The sequence below is a fragment of the Epinephelus moara genome, chromosome 19 (assembly GCF_006386435.1).
Source record: "Epinephelus moara isolate mb chromosome 19, YSFRI_EMoa_1.0, whole genome shotgun sequence".
NCBI classification, from domain to species: Eukaryota; Metazoa; Chordata; class Actinopteri; order Perciformes; family Serranidae; genus Epinephelus; species Epinephelus moara.
The window spans coordinates 25808956-25827018 of NC_065524.1; the positions used below are offsets into that span (position 1 = coordinate 25808956).

The 18063-nt window shown below is 41.8% G+C and overlaps 1 protein-coding gene across 3 annotated transcripts in view; it reads left to right on the forward strand.

The window, feature by feature from the left end:
- Positions 1 to 9252: 9252 nt before the first annotated feature.
- ctbp2a (C-terminal binding protein 2a) overlaps positions 9253 to 18063 on the forward strand; it is an 89525-nt gene continuing 80714 nt past the window's right edge. For 2 of the 3 annotated variants that reach the window (XM_050070444.1, XM_050070449.1), the window contains exon 1: positions 9253 to 9588. The gene's annotated coding sequence lies outside the window, so the exon portion shown is untranslated. The remainder of the gene's footprint in view (positions 9589 to 18063) is intronic. The other variant, XM_050070450.1, reaches the window with a different exon arrangement.

An 18063-nucleotide genomic window follows, 5' to 3' on the forward strand; every position in this document is an offset into this window, starting at 1 on the left:
ATGTATTTGCCATGTTAGGTGAGGGATGTGTCTTTATATCATGTCGAGGCAAAAACAGCAAGTATATGTAAATACAGCTGCTTGGTGGAATATCAAACCTTCTCCCAAGGACAAAAGACACATCTCAGTAAACAAGCATTCAACCACCAAAGCCTTGCACTTCATGAATATTAAATCAGACACTTTGAATCCTACCTCTTTGGTGTTAGGAGGCCCTAGTCTGGATTCTTACCATTCGCTGTGATTTATTCGCAGGTGCATGTGTCTCTTTGATGTGTTGAGTTGAGAGGTTTTGCACCTGTTAGAGGAAAAAAAATGCTTTGAAAACAAGAGGTGGATTTGCCAGACAGTCAAAATGACAGCAACAGAAGGAAGATTTGTGTTGCTCTGGTTTATTGTGTGCGTGTGTGTTTTCTTTCTTTAAAAAAAAGAAAGAAGCTGCTGTGCTGTTGTGACACACTCTGTTGTGCGTGCCGCAAAATCACTTTTTGTCAAACAAAATCTACCTTTTTTTTTTCCCTCCCGTGTCAGTTTTGGCATCTGTTCTGACGTTATGAAGTTGTGTGTTTTGCATTTTGTCCATTACCTATTCATTAAAGATGTGACTTGAAAAGAGAGTTGCCATGGAGATGTTTCGGTTAAATCACATATCTCCAAGATTTCTGTTTATTCTTTTGCCAATTATAACTAATGTCTAGCTTCCCTTTAGATTTCCCCCCCCTCTCTTCTTATATTCTTTTTAATAAGGTGTCAAGACTCACAGTATGTCTCTCCTTTTTTTTATTTCATCTTGTTCAGCATCCTGTGCAAATAACAACTTAAAAGTCCAAAATGGCCTTCAAGGCACAGAGTCGACTCCCTTGGCCGGGTTAAACCACCTAACCGTGAGACTCCTTCCAATCTCCTGTCAGTCATTCCACTTGCGGTGCTTACAATTCCCTGGCAGTCTCTTTTTTTCCAGGCAGCCAGTTGGTTAGTGTCCCCTGGCAGCCCACTGGTCCTTGTTCCAGTAATGGTCAGGGGCCCTCCAGAGTCTGAGGGTGGTGATAAAGGTGGCTGGCTATCTCATTTCCACAGAGGACAAGATAACATCCTGAGAACATTCCCATCACTCGAGGAGTTTGTTCAGTGGAGATAAGAGCTCCCCAGCTCTGAAGCTCTGTGGGTGTGTATTCGGTGTCTCTTTGCCACTGTACATGTGTGTTTAAATGGAGTACTTTGGAGCTTGTTAGCCACAGCCCTGCTTCCCATGTTGCAGCTGTGAGGTCCGTCGACCTGACATCGTGGCAGTGAGCACTGCTGCAGAAACACTGCCTCGGCAAGATCAGACCTCTCCTCGCACTAAATCACATTCCTCCATGTATTTTTCAAACCTCCGACACAGTTTGCATGCTAATTTGTGTGTAGGTGGTGAGTATAATTACATTAGGCTGGTTGTAAACAAAGACCTACAAGCAGCAGTCTGTTCAAGTACCCCACCCGCGAGAGCACAAGAAAATAGTTTATACAGGATGGATGAATTTATCATGCATAGTTTATACGAGGAAAATTGTATTCAAGACTGTGTCAGTTTGTATGCGTAGCTGTTGTAGCCGTGATTACACTGTATACAAGTGTGCTAAATAGGAGTGAAAGGGATTGATTGGTTTTGTTTATATGAAATTATATATTTGCTAAATGCCTTTTCAAGCAGAGTCACTCTTGTGGATTCCTGTTCCTGTGTATTGTTATGTATGTAGATGAGGAGGCAACAATGCAGAGACAACCTTGAGGCGACAAGAACGGACACTTCTGTGCTCCGCTCGGAAACGCACTTCCCAGCTCAAACACTAGCTCAGTTCGGCTTGCCACATTTGTACAATATTACCAAGTATTTCATCACTACTTAAGAAGCTCCACCTCTTAGTTTCATCTAGTCTGCTCCTTCATAACCTCGGCATCACTGCGTTTTAATCTCATTAGGTAAAATGGGTGAATCTATTTCAATTTTGCAGATCAGGAGCCGGACCACACACACCCATAGAATCTGTCTTTACACTGTCTCTCACACTTGACCAAATGGAGGCTAAGTGAAGTTAGTCACATTTTGATTTTTCCGTGCTCACAGTAGTTTTTGTGACTGTACAACCTCCTGCTTTCAGCTCCACTGCGTACCATATATAAAGTTTATATAGTGAGCTGTGGAAAGTGCTTCAACATCTCACTTAAGCATTCACAGTATTCTATTTCCTGCTGTGGAATGCAAGCGAAACATACATAGACCTCACAACAAGTCTAATTAACTGTTTTCACACTTATTCTCCAGTCAATGGGGAAAATCTGCTTCATTTGGATCCCATTGGAGACATAAATATAAACCGATGACGGCATCCCTGTGTCTTTTAAAGGCTGCTGTGGATGTGTCAGAGGCCTTAATGTGGTGGAGTATAATTAGACGTGAGTGCGGTCAGAGTGCTATTGTGTGGCTTTGTTTGAATCATATTATGCCATCTCAAAAGCGATGTTAAAAGACATTCTGCTGCTGCACTGTATGCACACTTTGTGGAGGAGGTACACGCAGCACAATGGCGCACTCTTAACAATCTGACATCATTATCAAATGTAAATTACACTCCCAAGAGCTTCTCATTACAATATCCCATATGTAGCGTGTGTCATGAGTTGTTAAATTCTCAATTTAACATGATCTCCACTTTTTAGCCACTGATAATCACAAGTGCTCTGTTGGTGATGTTGAAGTCAAATTAGCTGCACTTCGCTTTCTCAATGAGGAAACGTGAAATTATGTTAAATGTTAATGTAAAATCACAGATGAGGTCAGTAGCTGGGTTATGCACAGTGACAAGGTTATGCTGAATAGTAACAGTTTATTTGATAGAATAAAAGATGAATGAATGGTTGGGCTGAACGTATCTGCACAGTTTATTTTGACATGTAAGACTAGAGCAAAACACCGAAGCATTATAGTACACATGCAGGGCCAAGTAAAAGGAAATGCTATGCAATAAGGAGATTTAAGCATGAGAGACCGATTCAAGGTTGCGGTGAAATATTCATTCAAATGAGGTAAAGAGTGGAGCAGCATAAGAATAACCCGTCTTTAAAGATTAACATAACCCTTGGAGGTGTTATTGTATCCCCGTAACCAAGTCAAGACTTCAGCAGGTGCAGAACAGCTCTCCCTCTCTGTGAGTTACTGCATTAAGTCCCTCAAATTTAGTAGCACAATCATGAGCCTCCCGTTCACTCTCTGGAGTAGAAGAATCGCTTTGCATTTTAAAAAGGTCAAACACTCAGATCTCTGCCAGGAGGAATTGAGGGAAGAAATAATGTCTCTCTGCAGAAATATGCAGTCGCACACTACTGATCCTCTCAAATACCCACTGTACAGTGAAGAGATTAGAGGTGTGTGTGTGTTGACTGTCATCCTCTTACAAGTAGTGTATAAACAAAGGCAAATCATAATATCAACCCTAATGTGGTGCACATTTTAATAATTTTCAGGGCTGTATTGATTCAGTACAACCAGCTTCTTATGCCAGTGAGTGGAGTATGATAAAATGAAAATAGACAAATAAAGCACAGGGAGCTGGTTTACTAAGTGACCTATAGTAAACACAGAAGAGGATAAGCTTATAATTACTAAACACAGCCTTTTGTGGGATTAAAGGTCCAGCGTGTGCGATGTAAGGGCATCTATTGGCAGACATGGTGTATAATTTTCTTAACTATGTTTTCATTAGTGTATAATCACCTTAAAATAAGAACTGCTTTGTTTTTGTAACCTTAAAATGAGACATTTATATCTACATACAGAGCTGTTCCTCTTCCATCGAAGTCATGGGTGTTTCTACAGTAGCCTAGAGAAGATAAAACCAAACACTGGTTCGAGATAGAGTAAGTCTCGTTTGTACGTTTTCGCATCAGCCACCATCGTTCTCCTACACGCTTGGCACATGAGAGAGGTTACAGTTCTGCAACCTCACGAATGGATGCTACTAAATCCTACACAGTAGACCAGGGTGCCTGGATGCGTCCCTTTAGCCCCTCTCCAGTGGCTAGTTACTGAAGAAGCTAGCTAGCTAACCCTACTGAAGACTACTGAATGTATGTACAGGAACCAGTGAAGGGAAGCAGGGAAACTTTGCTCATATTCAACTAGCTGTGTGTCATCGCAGTGTGTGCAGATTAATGACTAATAATTGACTTCCCCGAGAGATCCCTGCCTGTCCGGCGGCAGAGGTCCAGGTGCTGGCAGCAGCACGGGGGCGAAGCCAAACACTGTTCATCTGCACACACTGTGATGCCACACAGCTGGTTCAGTATCAGCAAAGTTTCCCTTTATATTCATTGTCTTCTGTGGCGATCAGCAGTGATGTGATGGTTCACTTTTACACTGTGATCTGTAGCCTACAGTTCAGCTTTAGCTTCTAACTATCTTTGTCTTTTTAACCTGCTGTTGCTGCTGAGTCAGTTTGACATCCTGGATATATCCTTCAAACACAGACTGTAGACCCCTCTGTCTGCTTCTCTCTGGAATCACTGCTTCATTTTTACAAAAATATGATCATATTTCTTCAGGGAGTGCAGTTAGTTACAGTGTGGGCTCAATGCTTACTCTGACAGCTTGCCGAACCATGACAAAGGGGCGGAGCTAAGCAAAAGGTCAATTTAATAGTAAGCGGACAGATTTGTTTGCTTTCATCGGCAATGCTGCAACGTTAAAGTACCAAAAAATCACAAGTAGCACACTGCAGAGTAGCCACCTTGTGATAAAAGATACGAACGAATGCTCCTATGATAGTTAACGTTGCTGACCCCTGCAGGAGATCTTTAAAGCTGCAACAATAAAGAAGATTTTGAAACAATTCTTAAATTCAAAATGACAACAAGATGGGAAATCTGCCACATATGGCTAATATCTCCGTTACATACTACATCAAACATGTCATTTTACATCATTAAATAACGTACTGCATTAGATTTCAGTGAGTCAAAGGGTTTAAGTGCCTTTGTGTTTGCTGTTTTATTAATTTGGGAGAAAGGGATTCCTCCAACTAAATCTAATTTTGACTTACAGATAAAACCTCAAAGCAGTGATTCAAACTGTTTCCTCTGTCTCTTCCTCCTCCTGTCATCCATCCCCTCTGCTGCCATTGCAAACATATGCTTCAGTTGGTGTCCCCCTGTTGGCTGGTGTGGGTCTTTGGAGTGTTTGGGTTCATGCCCAGTAGTTACATTGTGCTGGAGACAAAATGACCACAGGGAAAAGATGCACTCAGGACAGGGCCAAGAGCCCCCAGGCCTGGGACCACACACACAGACACACATAGAGGGCACATGGTACAGAAGCTACAGCTCGGTACAGAGTAGACGGTATGTAAATGATTCATCCATTGCTAACGGTGATTTTCTTTGTCTTTGTGAAAAGCTCCATTCAAAGACTGTGATTTGCTGGAAGTGTTGGAAAAGTATGCAGAGAGTGAAGTGACCAGGAAATCCAAAGATGCTCTCTGCCATCTGTGCCGTGTTATATATGGCCAGCACTGCTGCGTGAATGAATGGAGGGTCTACAATTATTCTACTGCTGAGACTGGAGCTACGAAAGGGGAGAATATAGATTGCATGTTTTAAGCATGACATCAAGGCACAGCTGCAGTTGCTGCAATCTGCACCTGTGGCATGAGGAGGAGGAAATAACTGCGTAAACATGCAGTTGAGCGCCAAATCTATCTATGTACCTATGTATCTATGTGTGTGTCTCTGCCTAAACAACAGGACTAATTACAGCCAGGGCCGTAGGCAGGGTTTTAGATGTACAGAGGTCGACTCTCGTGTCCCCCAACACAGCCATACCCCCCTCATAAAATTATGACCTGATGCCAAAAAGAAAGTCTGCAAAATGTTCAAATTATTAGCATTTTTCATCTTATTCATTCAGTTAACTGCTCACGTAAATTTTATTTCTCCCAGTATTTGATACTGTTGCAAAGTCTCTTCCACAATGCCTTCAATCTGAATGGGAAATACTTAACCAGCAGTCATTAGAGCATTTATCAGTCCAATTATCATCCTAAATTTAAATAGATTGAGTCTAAAATCAGCCTGTAAAATATTCAGGATGAGTAACTTTCAAATGTAGAATATAAATCCCCACTGGAGACTGTTACTCCAGCTGTTAGTGAATTCAAACATAATCAAAGAAAGAAACCTCATTTAAAATCCCACTGACATTTGTAACAAAGCCAATAACAAAAATATCTAGCCTTGGAACATTTCTTTACTTCACAATATGTCTGCTCGACTCATCTACAGATTTTTTCGAGGTCTTTAATAACTCCCATTTCCCAGAAGCCCTAGATCTTAAAGTTATAGTTGTTTCTCATTTTTAATGGTGAGTGCTATAGTGGATGTGAATTCGTCATAGATTATGGAGAGTAAACCCCAGGAACACATTTCTTCAGAGAGATCAATATAAGAAATGCTGAATGGAGATAGTGGAAGACCAACCTTTATAGCAAATAAATCAAAACACGTTCTTTAGTGAACTACTCATCACAAAGTCAGGTTACTTTCAACGTAGATTAATTGTTGCTAAATATTTGCACACAATAGGCCTACCTGCAGGTGTCTAACTGAATCTGACAAAGCTAACGTTAGCTTGCTAATTCTTGACCATGTTCAGACTGAAGAGGTAAATTATAAAATAATCACCACATCTGACCTGACACCGAAAGGGGGGAGTCTGTACAAAAAGAGGCCTAACGCGGTATGAAAGTAAAGCAGCAGTTTTTTCTGAGCCCGTATGAGTCTGATATGCCCAACCCCCTCAGCACGTAGGCTACGGCAGACGAGATATTCCATAACCAAAGAAAAATTGCGTGGATACGTCTGACTTTGGCTGTGTTTTACTCAGAAAGCTGTTTTGAAATAAGGTAAGTAAAATGACAAGGATAGAAGCAAGTCAGGTTCAACTGTTGGGAGGATATGTGTACGTGTCTATATGTGTGTATGGACTGTGTAAACTGCAAATGAATTGCCCTTCTTGTGATCGACACACGTGAGTTGATGATCACAAAGAAATTTAGTTTCTGTTTGTAACATTATCTTAAAAAACAACAACTGTACTATGAAAAAATAAACCTTTGGATTTGGTGTGGATAGGCCAGGGGGAGGCAACCTGCAGCTCCAGGGACACATGTGGCTCTTTAACCCCTCTCCAGTGGCTCCCTGTGGCAACATTTGATTTTTCAGTGTTGAAGGCCTAAAGAAATTCTTACATTCTCTAACTGTAAAAATGTGAAGCCTTAATACCAAATAAAAAATGTTTTAACACTTCAACAACAAAAATCTATTGCCTGGCAGTGGCACCTTTTCCTTGTAACTTTGCTGAACCTTAATAGCAGTGGCTAGTCTTGAGTCCTAGCTGGTTAGCTATGGATGCCAAATCCAAAAAGGTAAAAGTCTTGCAATAAAATAGAGGATTTTGTAGTGTGTGGACAGATTTGTTTGCTTCCACTGCCAGCTCTGCAAAGGCACCTAATAATCAATAATAGTACCTTGCAGAGAAGCCACCTTGTGGTAAAACATGAATAAATGCTCATCAAGATTATTAGTATTGGCTCATTTAGACTTAATAGGCTGTTTGGCTCCACCCAGATATTTTATTATTATTATTTTCAGTTGAAAATGGCTCATTTGATAGTAAAGGTTGCCGACCCCAAGGCTCATAGAGATAGATGAGTTTCAGATTTGAAACTGACATGTAATTATTTGACCTTTACTCTAAACTGACTCTGAAACACCTATTTCTACATGCAGACAGTATATAAACAAAAAGTCATATTTACAAAGCAGTGACAGTGAATTTTAATATAGTGTTTAGTCAACAAAACAAAATTACGAAGGTTTGTTATGGCTTATTGTGATGCTGGAGTGACCTTCTGTTTAGCATCAGCTTAGGTAGCCTAGCTGAGTGCTTTCGATTGGAGGGAACAGATTTCTGCAGGAACCACAGACTAGTGCAACTCAATTCAGAACAACAAAACAAACAAAAAACCCTGTACTGTGAAAAAATTAAGTTTTGGATAAGGTGTGGATGGATTGGTTTCAAATTTTAAATTGACATGCAATTTATTCGCACATAAAATACCTTTACACTGACTCTGGAACACATATTTCTCCATGTAGATAATATATAAATAAAAAGTCATATTTACAAAGCATTGACAGCGAAGTTCAATATATTGTTTATCCAGCAAAACAAACATAATACTGGAGTGATGTTGTGTTTAGCATTAGCTTAGCATTGTTGAGTGCTTTTGATTGGAGGGAACAGATGTTTCGCAGCAACCACAGACTGCTTAGCAACCAATTTACACAGTAGTAAAAAATGGGTACAGACATGAAAAGTTCAAATAGTGAAGCTCAATCTTGTAATTTAGAAGTTAGTTAAAACAGCCCCTTCAAACAAAATAAAACAAACAAACAAACCTGTAGGCTACTGTGAAAAACTTAAGTTTTGGATTAGGTGTGAATAGATTAGTTTCAAATTTTAAATTGACATGCAATATATTTGCACATAAAATACCTTCACACTGACTCTGAAATACCTAGTTGTCCATGCAGACAGTATAGAAATGAAAAGTAATATTTACAAAGCACTGACAGCTAAATTCTATGTATAGTTTGGCCAATAAAACAAAAATAAAAAGGTTTGTCACAGCTTAGCTTAGCATTAGCTTAGGTAGCCTTATTGAGTGCTTTTGATTGGAGGGAAGAGATGTTTGCAGCAACCACAGACTGCTTAGCAACCAATTTACACTAGTAAAAAATACTGGGTACAGTCATGTGTAAAGTGTGAATAGTGAAGCTCAATTTTATAATTTAGAAGTTAAAAACAGCCCCTCTTAACACCTCAGTAGGTCACAATCAGTGAAAATGTGGGTATTGTATTATTTTGGCATAAAATCTTAAAGTTTTTGTCAAAATAATATCTTAAAAAACCCAGTTGCATCAGATTAGACGCTTTAAATTAGGACATAAAAGAAATACCGAGTGTAGTCGAGTGTAAAAGGACAGATATCACTATCACAAATCGCCTTTCTCGAAATTTCCCACTGTCCCATCTCCATCAGCTGCAAGTAGTATCTCTCGTGTGTGCTGTGAGTGCGCGCGCGGGTCCGCGTGAGTGTGAGAGTGTGTGTGTGTGTGTGAGAGGGAGAAGTGGGCAAAGGCTCCGCCTCACTCAAAAAGCGAGAGAAAAAAAGGAAAAGCAAACTGATACACACCTCTCAATTCTGGCAGGAGGAAAAGAATAGGAGTGTTTATGAAGCGTATAAGTAAACAGCAGGATAACCAGGCACACCGAGAGCCGACGCTACTTCCCCCCGTTCAAACCGACACCAGGCACCGTTCCCCAGCGCCGGAGATTGTCCCGTTGCGTTCAGGATTAAGTTTTTATGTCATCTAAAGGTGGATCATTATCTAAATCCGAGATAACAAGCGAATTTGAAATGCGTAGCCTGCGATGCTATTTCTGGAGCCCCCAAAGCCGACGTTTGAACTCTCAGTAAACATCCAGTCGAGGTAGGATTCAAGATTATTGCAAAAAAAGGAAGGTGGTGTGAAATATTTCAGTGTGTGCTCCACCGGGGTATAGTTCTCCAAGCTATACTCGCGTCGCTGTCCATGTGTCCCTGCGCCATCAGCAAGGAGGGACAAGAGAGGGTGGGAGTAGACATTAGCTGATACACTTCATAGTGATGTGGGAATAGGCTTTATTAAGTTCCTAATGAGCTGGGCAGCTGCGGGGTAATGCTCAACATATTAAAGATCCAATTAACACGCATGTTTTTCTGTAAATGTTTGCAGGCTCCTTTTCCAAAAATATGCATTTGCAATCATGAAGACTTTGATGAAAAGTTTGGTACAAGTGTGTGTGTGTGTGTGCAGCATTTCTTGCTAGCATGTGCACAAGCAAACAAGCCAACTCCATTGTCATCTGTAGCCTACTAATTAATGAGTGCTTAATTAGTGGGCCAATCAGGCACCCGTAGGAGCACCTGCACCTTTTAAAAACAGGAGGATAATCCTTGCATTGCACAGTTTTTGACAGGCAGAGTGGGTTCACAACTCTCTTCACTCTTTTTTTTTTTACTGCATTTGGAGGCTCCAGTGGAAGAAAGATTCAAGTGGAGGAGGAGGAGGAGGGCGGCTCCATTGTCTGGCCAGTGAAGGGGTGGGGATTGAGGCTGTATGCAGATGTGCTGCTGGCAACGGACATCTGCTCTCCCCCTGTGGGCATTGTCACAACAGACAGGGGAACTTAGAGTGGAGTCTGCCCGCAGAGAAAAGGCCTTTGTTAATGATATGCAGGCCGTGGCCTACACCCTTCTACAGGCTAATGTTTGCGTTTATTGCAACATGTGATCATTAGAGATTATAGAGCGCCTTTTACCCCGTGAACACATGAGCTGCTGGTGATGCAACAGATCCAGTACTTCTCAGTTTGTCACTGCTTTGCCGGGATTTCCTTTTTCCTACCTGCAACACCACCCTCCCTGCTTGCCTCTCCCTATCCCTCCCCTCATCCGCCGCCTTCAACTCCGCTGGGGGTTGAACTTCCTCTCACGTCTTTGTGGCCTGCATGTGTTCAGATATGAAAGCTGGCCTCCCAAGGCAAACGCATCACAGGCAGCATCGCAATGTACATGGCAGCTCCTATCAGGCCTTTTGATTTATCGCCGAGAAGGGAAATGCCAAGAAAATGCAAAACCAACGCTTTAATATTTATGATATCATGCATACGGATTGTGCTTGATGGTAGCTATCAGTGTTGACGTGTGTGTGTGTGTGTGTGTGTGTGTGTGTGTGTGTGTGTTTGTATTGGAAATCAGGAGTCTCATTTGCCTCAACAGATATTCCCCGGTGACTGGTGGGAGTCGGTGTACTGTGATTACGAACATGATTTGTGCTTGTAGAGAGCACTGTTGTACATGGCTGATCTGCTGTACAACATGCTTGTGTAGGGACTCATTTGTGTGTTTCTGCTGTATTATAACACGCCGGGTAGCGGAGAGGTAAGCTGGGGGAGCGAGTGCACCGATGCAGGAAGAGCTGATGGTTTTTGAAAGCACAGGTACTGTCTCTCACTTTCGCTCACCACTTGCTTATTTGGCATGTGCTGTTTTTTTTTTCCATTGGACCGAGACTGCATGTTATGTTTATCCTGTGACTATTCCTCGCAGCGCTGCCATGTTTTCGTTGACACGATTACTTTATAGAGATGAAGAGCACGGCAACAGAACCGAATCTAAATCGTGCGTCGACTGCCTGTTTTGAAGTCGCAGAAGCAAAGCAATTACAATTGGTTAATCATATTCTCAGAACCTAATACTCCATTTAACACAGTAATTTGGACGCTGCTGAAATAGCTCTTGTGAACTCTTCTGAGAATTCCCATAATGGCCAGGCCACTAACGGCTTCTAAAAGTTCCCATAGGAGTTGGTTTGAGAGGATTTTACTGTCATGTGATTGTGCTATGCATTGTGGAGAGGAGGTAATGGGTGTGAAATTACACTGTGCCATCTGCAAGGGGCCGCAAATGTACAGCCTGATGTCACTCAGACATACTGCTCTGCACACAGTGAGGATGATTCAGGATTTACACCATGAGTCTTTTGATTCGGCTGCAATTAATCTCTCCTTAAGTTGTTGCTTTTCTTTATTTGCGAGTTTTGTTACATGCATACGTTTGTTTAGCTTCTTTTGTAGTTTCACGGTAGCGTATTTGAATGTGAAACATTGTTCTTTGTTTCTAAAAAGTCCTGCTGCATTTCTCCCATGCTGATCTTAAACCTTAATTCTCAGATATTATTAAGGCTTTGATGCTGAAACAAAGATTGCTCTGTGAAGTAGTGCACTTTGCAAATTGAGAGCTGTGTGCTGCAAATGAATCTACTGCGATGAAGGAACAGTTGTACTTCACTTATTCTTTGAGCAACTGTTGTGCTGCATCTCATGCTGGCTGGTAATAGTTTTGTCTCCGAAGAACAGACATTTTTAAATCTAACTGTGTGCTTAGTGTAATTGGTGCACTCTGCAAATTTCCAGCACCTGCTTCTCGCTTGTTCTAACTTGCTCTGTTGTGTCTCGCCTGGTTCTGAGTCAGTTTTTTGTTTGTGGTTGTGAAGGATAGCTTTGGGAGAGTGGATGCTTACAGTGTGCACGCACTCTCGTCTGCCGCTGATAGGGAGAAATGGATACATCCTCGGTAGTTTGCTCTTAAGTGCGGCTGAAGTCATTTTTCATGTTCTCACAGCAGCTTCTCTGCAGCTTGCTCCTGCCATATTGGCATCCTGCGAGCTGGTTTGGAAGCTTTGCCAATCCAAAATAATGTAGTTAATAGTCGTTCCCAGTTCAGCTGGCGGAGTGGCCAGAAAACAAGCAAATTATAGTCCGCTGCTGCTGCATTTGAAAGCATTAAGATTTTTAATTGAGATAATCAAACAAAACTGCAGAATCATAACCTCACGTTGTTGCCAAATGTTAAATATTAAATCCAAAGTGATAAAGTGAGTAAGTTAGATTTGTGTATTGTGTCTGAGCACTTCTGCATCATGTCTCTGAGTGCAGATGCAGTGTTGCAGCTTGTGTAGAAAATTACGATTACGCTTTGATCTTAATTCTTTATGATCTCTGAAGACTTTTCTCTTTGAGTTAAAACTCGCATTGACATGTCATTAAAGACTGCAACTAATGATTTTTTTTCATAATTGATAAGGTATATTTTGATTAACTAATTAGTCCTTTGGCAGAAAATAGGGGAAAAAGCCAATTAAAAGTTCCCAAGAGGGTGATGTCTTCAGATCTCTTGCAATTCCAGTGATTCAAAATGAAAAGACACTCAATTTACATATATCACAGTAGAGCAGCAAACATCTGAAGTTTAAACGAATAAATGTTTGAAATGTTTGATCATTAGAATTGCTGTCAATCAGCACTTTGTTGATTGACTATTGTATTCATCAACTATTGTGTCAGCTGCTGTAATGCCATTGCTAATATTAAAACATGAATTTAATAATGGCTGAACATTTTAAATGATAACTTCGGCATTTTTCAACCTGGACTCTATTTTGTCTCGAGTAAACTGATTAAAGAGGCTGATGGGAACAACAATTTCGGAATTGGTCCAGTATTGAGGGAGCCTGCAGCGTCCAGCAGCCGCGGAACAAACTTCAATGGAAGCTAATGGGGCAACTGAACATCGTCATTGTTTGTTCATTAAAATGGTTATTTGTGCCACAGAGCAACTCGGATTGTTATTATAAGTGTCTGAAGTGTCTCTTTACATTTCACTTGATCCGGTCTGTTTGTTATTGCCTCTTTAAGCAGAAGTCTTTTTCTGAAATATCACGAGATGTCACTTGTTGCAGGAAAACAACAGTGGAAAGGTCTGTAAGATCTGGAGAAAGTATAGTAATCAGAGTATTTTACAGTTAATGTAATTCAGTGTTATATAAAAGATATTCAGTGTCATAGTTGGTTATTTACCTGATTTCAATAATGTAGATGAAGCCTTTGGATTTGATGGCCGCCGGTATTAAAAAGGCAGCGGAGGCTCTGCAGGACGTGAGGCAGGGAGACCATGGAGTCTCTGAAGTTGGTGTGACCCTCTGTCCACAGAAGGAAAATGCCTATGTTGTAAAGGGTAGTTTATGTTTGCGCATTTCCGACCTGTGCCGACAAAATGAGGGGCTACACTTCGAGCAGCTGTCGTAGACTCTGTCAGATATGGATGCTCTAACGTTGGTGTTATTGCAGCTGTTTTCGCAGCTGTCCGCCGCTACTGGCTCACTCAATACTGGACCAATTTCAAAAATTATTATTTGCATCAGTCTCTTTGATCAATTTACACAGGGAAATAGGGTCCAGGTTGAAAAATGCCGAAGTTATCCTTTAAGGCCCAGACACACCAAACTGACATCAAAGAATTAGTGGTGACAAAAGCCGACTGTTGCGTCGCCTCACGTGGCCTGTGTTTCGGAGAAGAAGTTGCACTTGAACACGCTACAAAGACAACAGTCAACGACCAACTAGCACGTACATTCTGCGCCTGAGTGAGAAGACGAAACTCTCCATACCAACAGGTGGTAGTAGTCTGTATTTTCCTTCCATGAAGAGAAACCAGAAGACCAATGGGATGGATTCATGATTCTAGTTAGCCAGTTAGCACGTTAGCAACACAACCCGGTGTTAAAAGAAGAAATGATTTTTACCGTGCTCTAGGGAACAGTAATGCAGAGAATTACGAACAGTTTGTTTTTGTTTCTCTTCTCGTGCACTGAGAGATTTCTCACAATGATGAGCTGATTCAATATAATTAATCGGGCAAAAAAAAAAAGCTGTCAAAGGCTGAATTTTGTTGGGACACACCTCAAAAACACTCCCCAGAAAGGAGGGCAACAGATGCTCACTGACAGCCCGTCACTGAGCAATGGCCGACTGTCGACTTGGTATGTCAGGGTCTTTACATGCTGGCTCGCTGTCATAGCTTACTGGGACTCTCAGATAGAGCAGAGCCATCTTTAATGATACTGGTAGCACCTGTGCTAAAAGGTCTGCTGTGAAAAGGGCCAATCATCTAAATGACTGTTGCCTGAGTGTGGCTACAGTATGTTGTGGATGCATAAATGTGTATTTCTCTAAATTATTAACTCATTATATTATTGGAGGAAAGCGCTCAGCGGCAATGGAGGATGTTTACTGTTCCCTGTATTTATGACCATGGGAGTTTGCTCACACCACTTGGCTGTCTAATAGCCTCCCACCTGGCGTAAACCATCACACTGTGGAGTCCCTGCTCCTCCTTAATGACTGGCTATTTTCCTCCAAAGAAGTCCTAATTGCTCTCTACTGCATGCATGGACATTATGCCAGAGATAGATGGGGGGAGGATGAGGATGGATGAAGGGGCGTAGTTTGCAGATCTAATAGGGATGTAATACACTGTCTTTCCAACATGGAAAAGCGTGTGTCTGTTTGCCAGCAGAGGAGAAAAAAAAAGAGAGTTGATCTTCTCCCACTCACCTCCCCTTCCTTCTCTTGGCAAAGCCCGAGCTTTAAACACCTGCCATTAACTTTCATGCAAACCACAGAGGATTAGGAATGAATAGTGGCACCGTCTTCCAACTATGTGTGCATGTACATGTGTGCTCGCGTGTGTGTCTGCGTGTCACTTTTGCAGGAACTAGCAGAGACAAAGCACCATCTGCACGCAGCAGGCTGTCCTGACTGCCTGCTCCTCTCGCTGGGGCAGAGAAGAGGCTTTCTGTGAGCATTGTTACGAAACAGACTCTGCTGCTGCTGCTGCTTCTGCTGCTGCTGTTGCTGCTACGCTGGTTGTTAATGCTGACAGCTAATAATGTCCTCCTGGATGACTGTGCCTTGCTGGAGCCAGAGTGGAGAGACAGAGACTAATGAAGAGAGGCAGGAAGTGAAGGGGAGAGAAAGACAGAAACAGATAGAGAGGAAGATACCAGTCGGGCGTGCAGCTCTCTCTCAGTCCGAGCTGGTGAAGTTTCCTGAAGAGGATTACACACATATACACACAGACTGAAAGTGCAGGCATATGTATTGTGTTTTATTTCCTCTTTTTTTTTTGTTCCTTCCTTTCTACTCGCTCACTCCTGTCTCAGCGTCTCAGGAGGGAGGTGGGCATGAGGAGGAGGAGGAGGAGGAGGAGTAGGAAGGGGTCCATTGTGTCTCAGCAGAGCCCCTATTCCAGTCCAGCTGACATAGACTTGTGTCAGGAGGATCCATCCTGCTGATGTTAGGCAAGCTGTAAAGTGAAAGAGATGTCTAAAATGCTGAAGTGGGCCCTGGCCAGTGGAGAGATGGCTCTGTTTGTTTGCCATTCTGCTGAGCACCACTTCACAGAGAAAACTTTTCTGCCCAAATTTGCTGACGGGGAGAAAGGGGTGGAGGAGAGAGTTGGAGTTGGGGTTTTGGGAGTCACTTGTGGGCACACACAGCTTTGCCCATTGTGGGTCTTTGACATTGACATTTGGACATGGTGAAGGGGAGAAAAGAGTTAAAAGCTTACTTTTTTTTTCAGCTGTCTCCTACCACACAAACTGTTTTGCCACTCCTCACAATTCTCAGAGACAGCAGTCATTGAACCTTCCAACCACATGAATATGCATGATAAGTCCGCTTTTCTTCTCTGCCCTCTGAGCTGTATTTTTTTTTCCCACCCAGAGACCTGTCGTGTTGTGTTTGATTGGCCCTGACATTTGAAAAGGTCCTTGAATAAAAAAAAAAAAAGTTGTTTATGACAACTGGAGAACTCTCCTTGCAGCAGAGTAAAAATGGCATTTTGAAAGGAGCACAGCTCCTGCATATTTAAATGCTAATGGCTCTGTGAATGTGCAGGCTAATAGGATGTTTCAATCTGGAGTAGTGCAGTATGTACACTTTCAGTATGCAGGCACACTGTCTGAGTGCTACTTCTAATAGCTCTGGAAGGTGCATCAGCTCATTTTATTAACTGATTATGTGGAGTCTGAAGTTTTTTTTAAATAAATGATCACTTTCTTTTTTTATGGCAGCACAGAGATTATCTCAACACAGAGGCACAAAGAATAGACTTATATTCAGAAAATAAAACCCTCGGGGAAATCTTGTTTTTTGAAATTCTGACATCTGTGGTGTATTATCGCAATGGTTATGATGCAGATAAAGTTTAACAGCTTGTTTTACAAGCCTGCTGATGCCGTGTGACAGAGTTAGGCTGCTAGTCTTAGACAGGGCCCCTGTGGCTCTGACTGGGCAGCCCTGTAGTGAGGCGTCGGGTCCTTGGTTTATTATGAGCAGTTTTGTTAGCAGTAGCCGGCCACAAGTGCCACTGATCTCCCTGGACTTTGACCTGCTTGTGGAGTATTTGGTCTCATAGTCCTGCTTGCTCTCCAGCTTTTAGACTGTGTGGACACAGAACAATTGATGATGTCATTAGATAGGAATTTGTATTACATCTGAGCCTGTTCTCCCATGGGTGTGGTGAGCTCTGTATGAAAAGTCTCGCTATCATTGTGTTAGTTTATCCAGCGTCAGCCGTTAATTGATAAATATAGAGTGATTGTTTAATTTGATAATGTAGAGCCTCAGGAAATTAGGGTTTAAAGAGGTAGGGGGACATGAGTCAAAGGTCCTGATTCATTTCTAATTCTTAATATGTCACCATTATATGATATCATGTAATCTCAGAACATTAGTACAGATGATATGGCATTTTGAGGGTACAGCTTCAGTATCATGACATATTTCTGAGTGAAACAGGATAGCCATGTGGGACATATAACTCCATGGACGAATTTGATTGCAAGCTTCATACATGGGACATATTGGCAGCCTACATCTCAGTGGCTGGTGGATGATGTCAAATTATTTCTAATGCTGTAACAAGAAAATCAATGTATACTGCATGAGGTCTAGTAAGCCAACATTATTTGCAGGTTGGCCTAAAGGTACTCACTGTCAAAGTAGGTAAGACCCCATTGGTGTACACCGTCGGGGCCTCACCTACTTTGAGTCAGGGAAAGAGAGACGAAGCCCATCGTATGTTCCATAGTTGTTGAAGCAGTCCACTGTAGAATGCCCTGTGCATAATCTGGAGCTGTCACAGATGTCACTCTCCTCAAAGTAAATAAATTTAAGCCAGCGGGCCTGTAAGGTTGGTGTTTTGGTAAAACAGAATGTAAAGTTTGACGTGCTGAACACCCTAAGACATACCGACATACCATGCTGTTGCTAGCTAGCTAACTAATGAATCTCAACTCTGTGTGACTAAATATCGCAGACTGATTAATGGGTGGATGTCATTATATTATTATTAGTTGAAATTGGTTGGTGCAAACTTACGTAAGCACACATCATATTTTGTTTTACAGTAAGATAAAAAGATTGTATTTGTATATCTTCCTGAGACCTGAACTTTTGTTTGGTAGGCCTTTTTTAATTTATTCTAGCTATTGGGGATGAGTAGGACCTGATAAGTATAA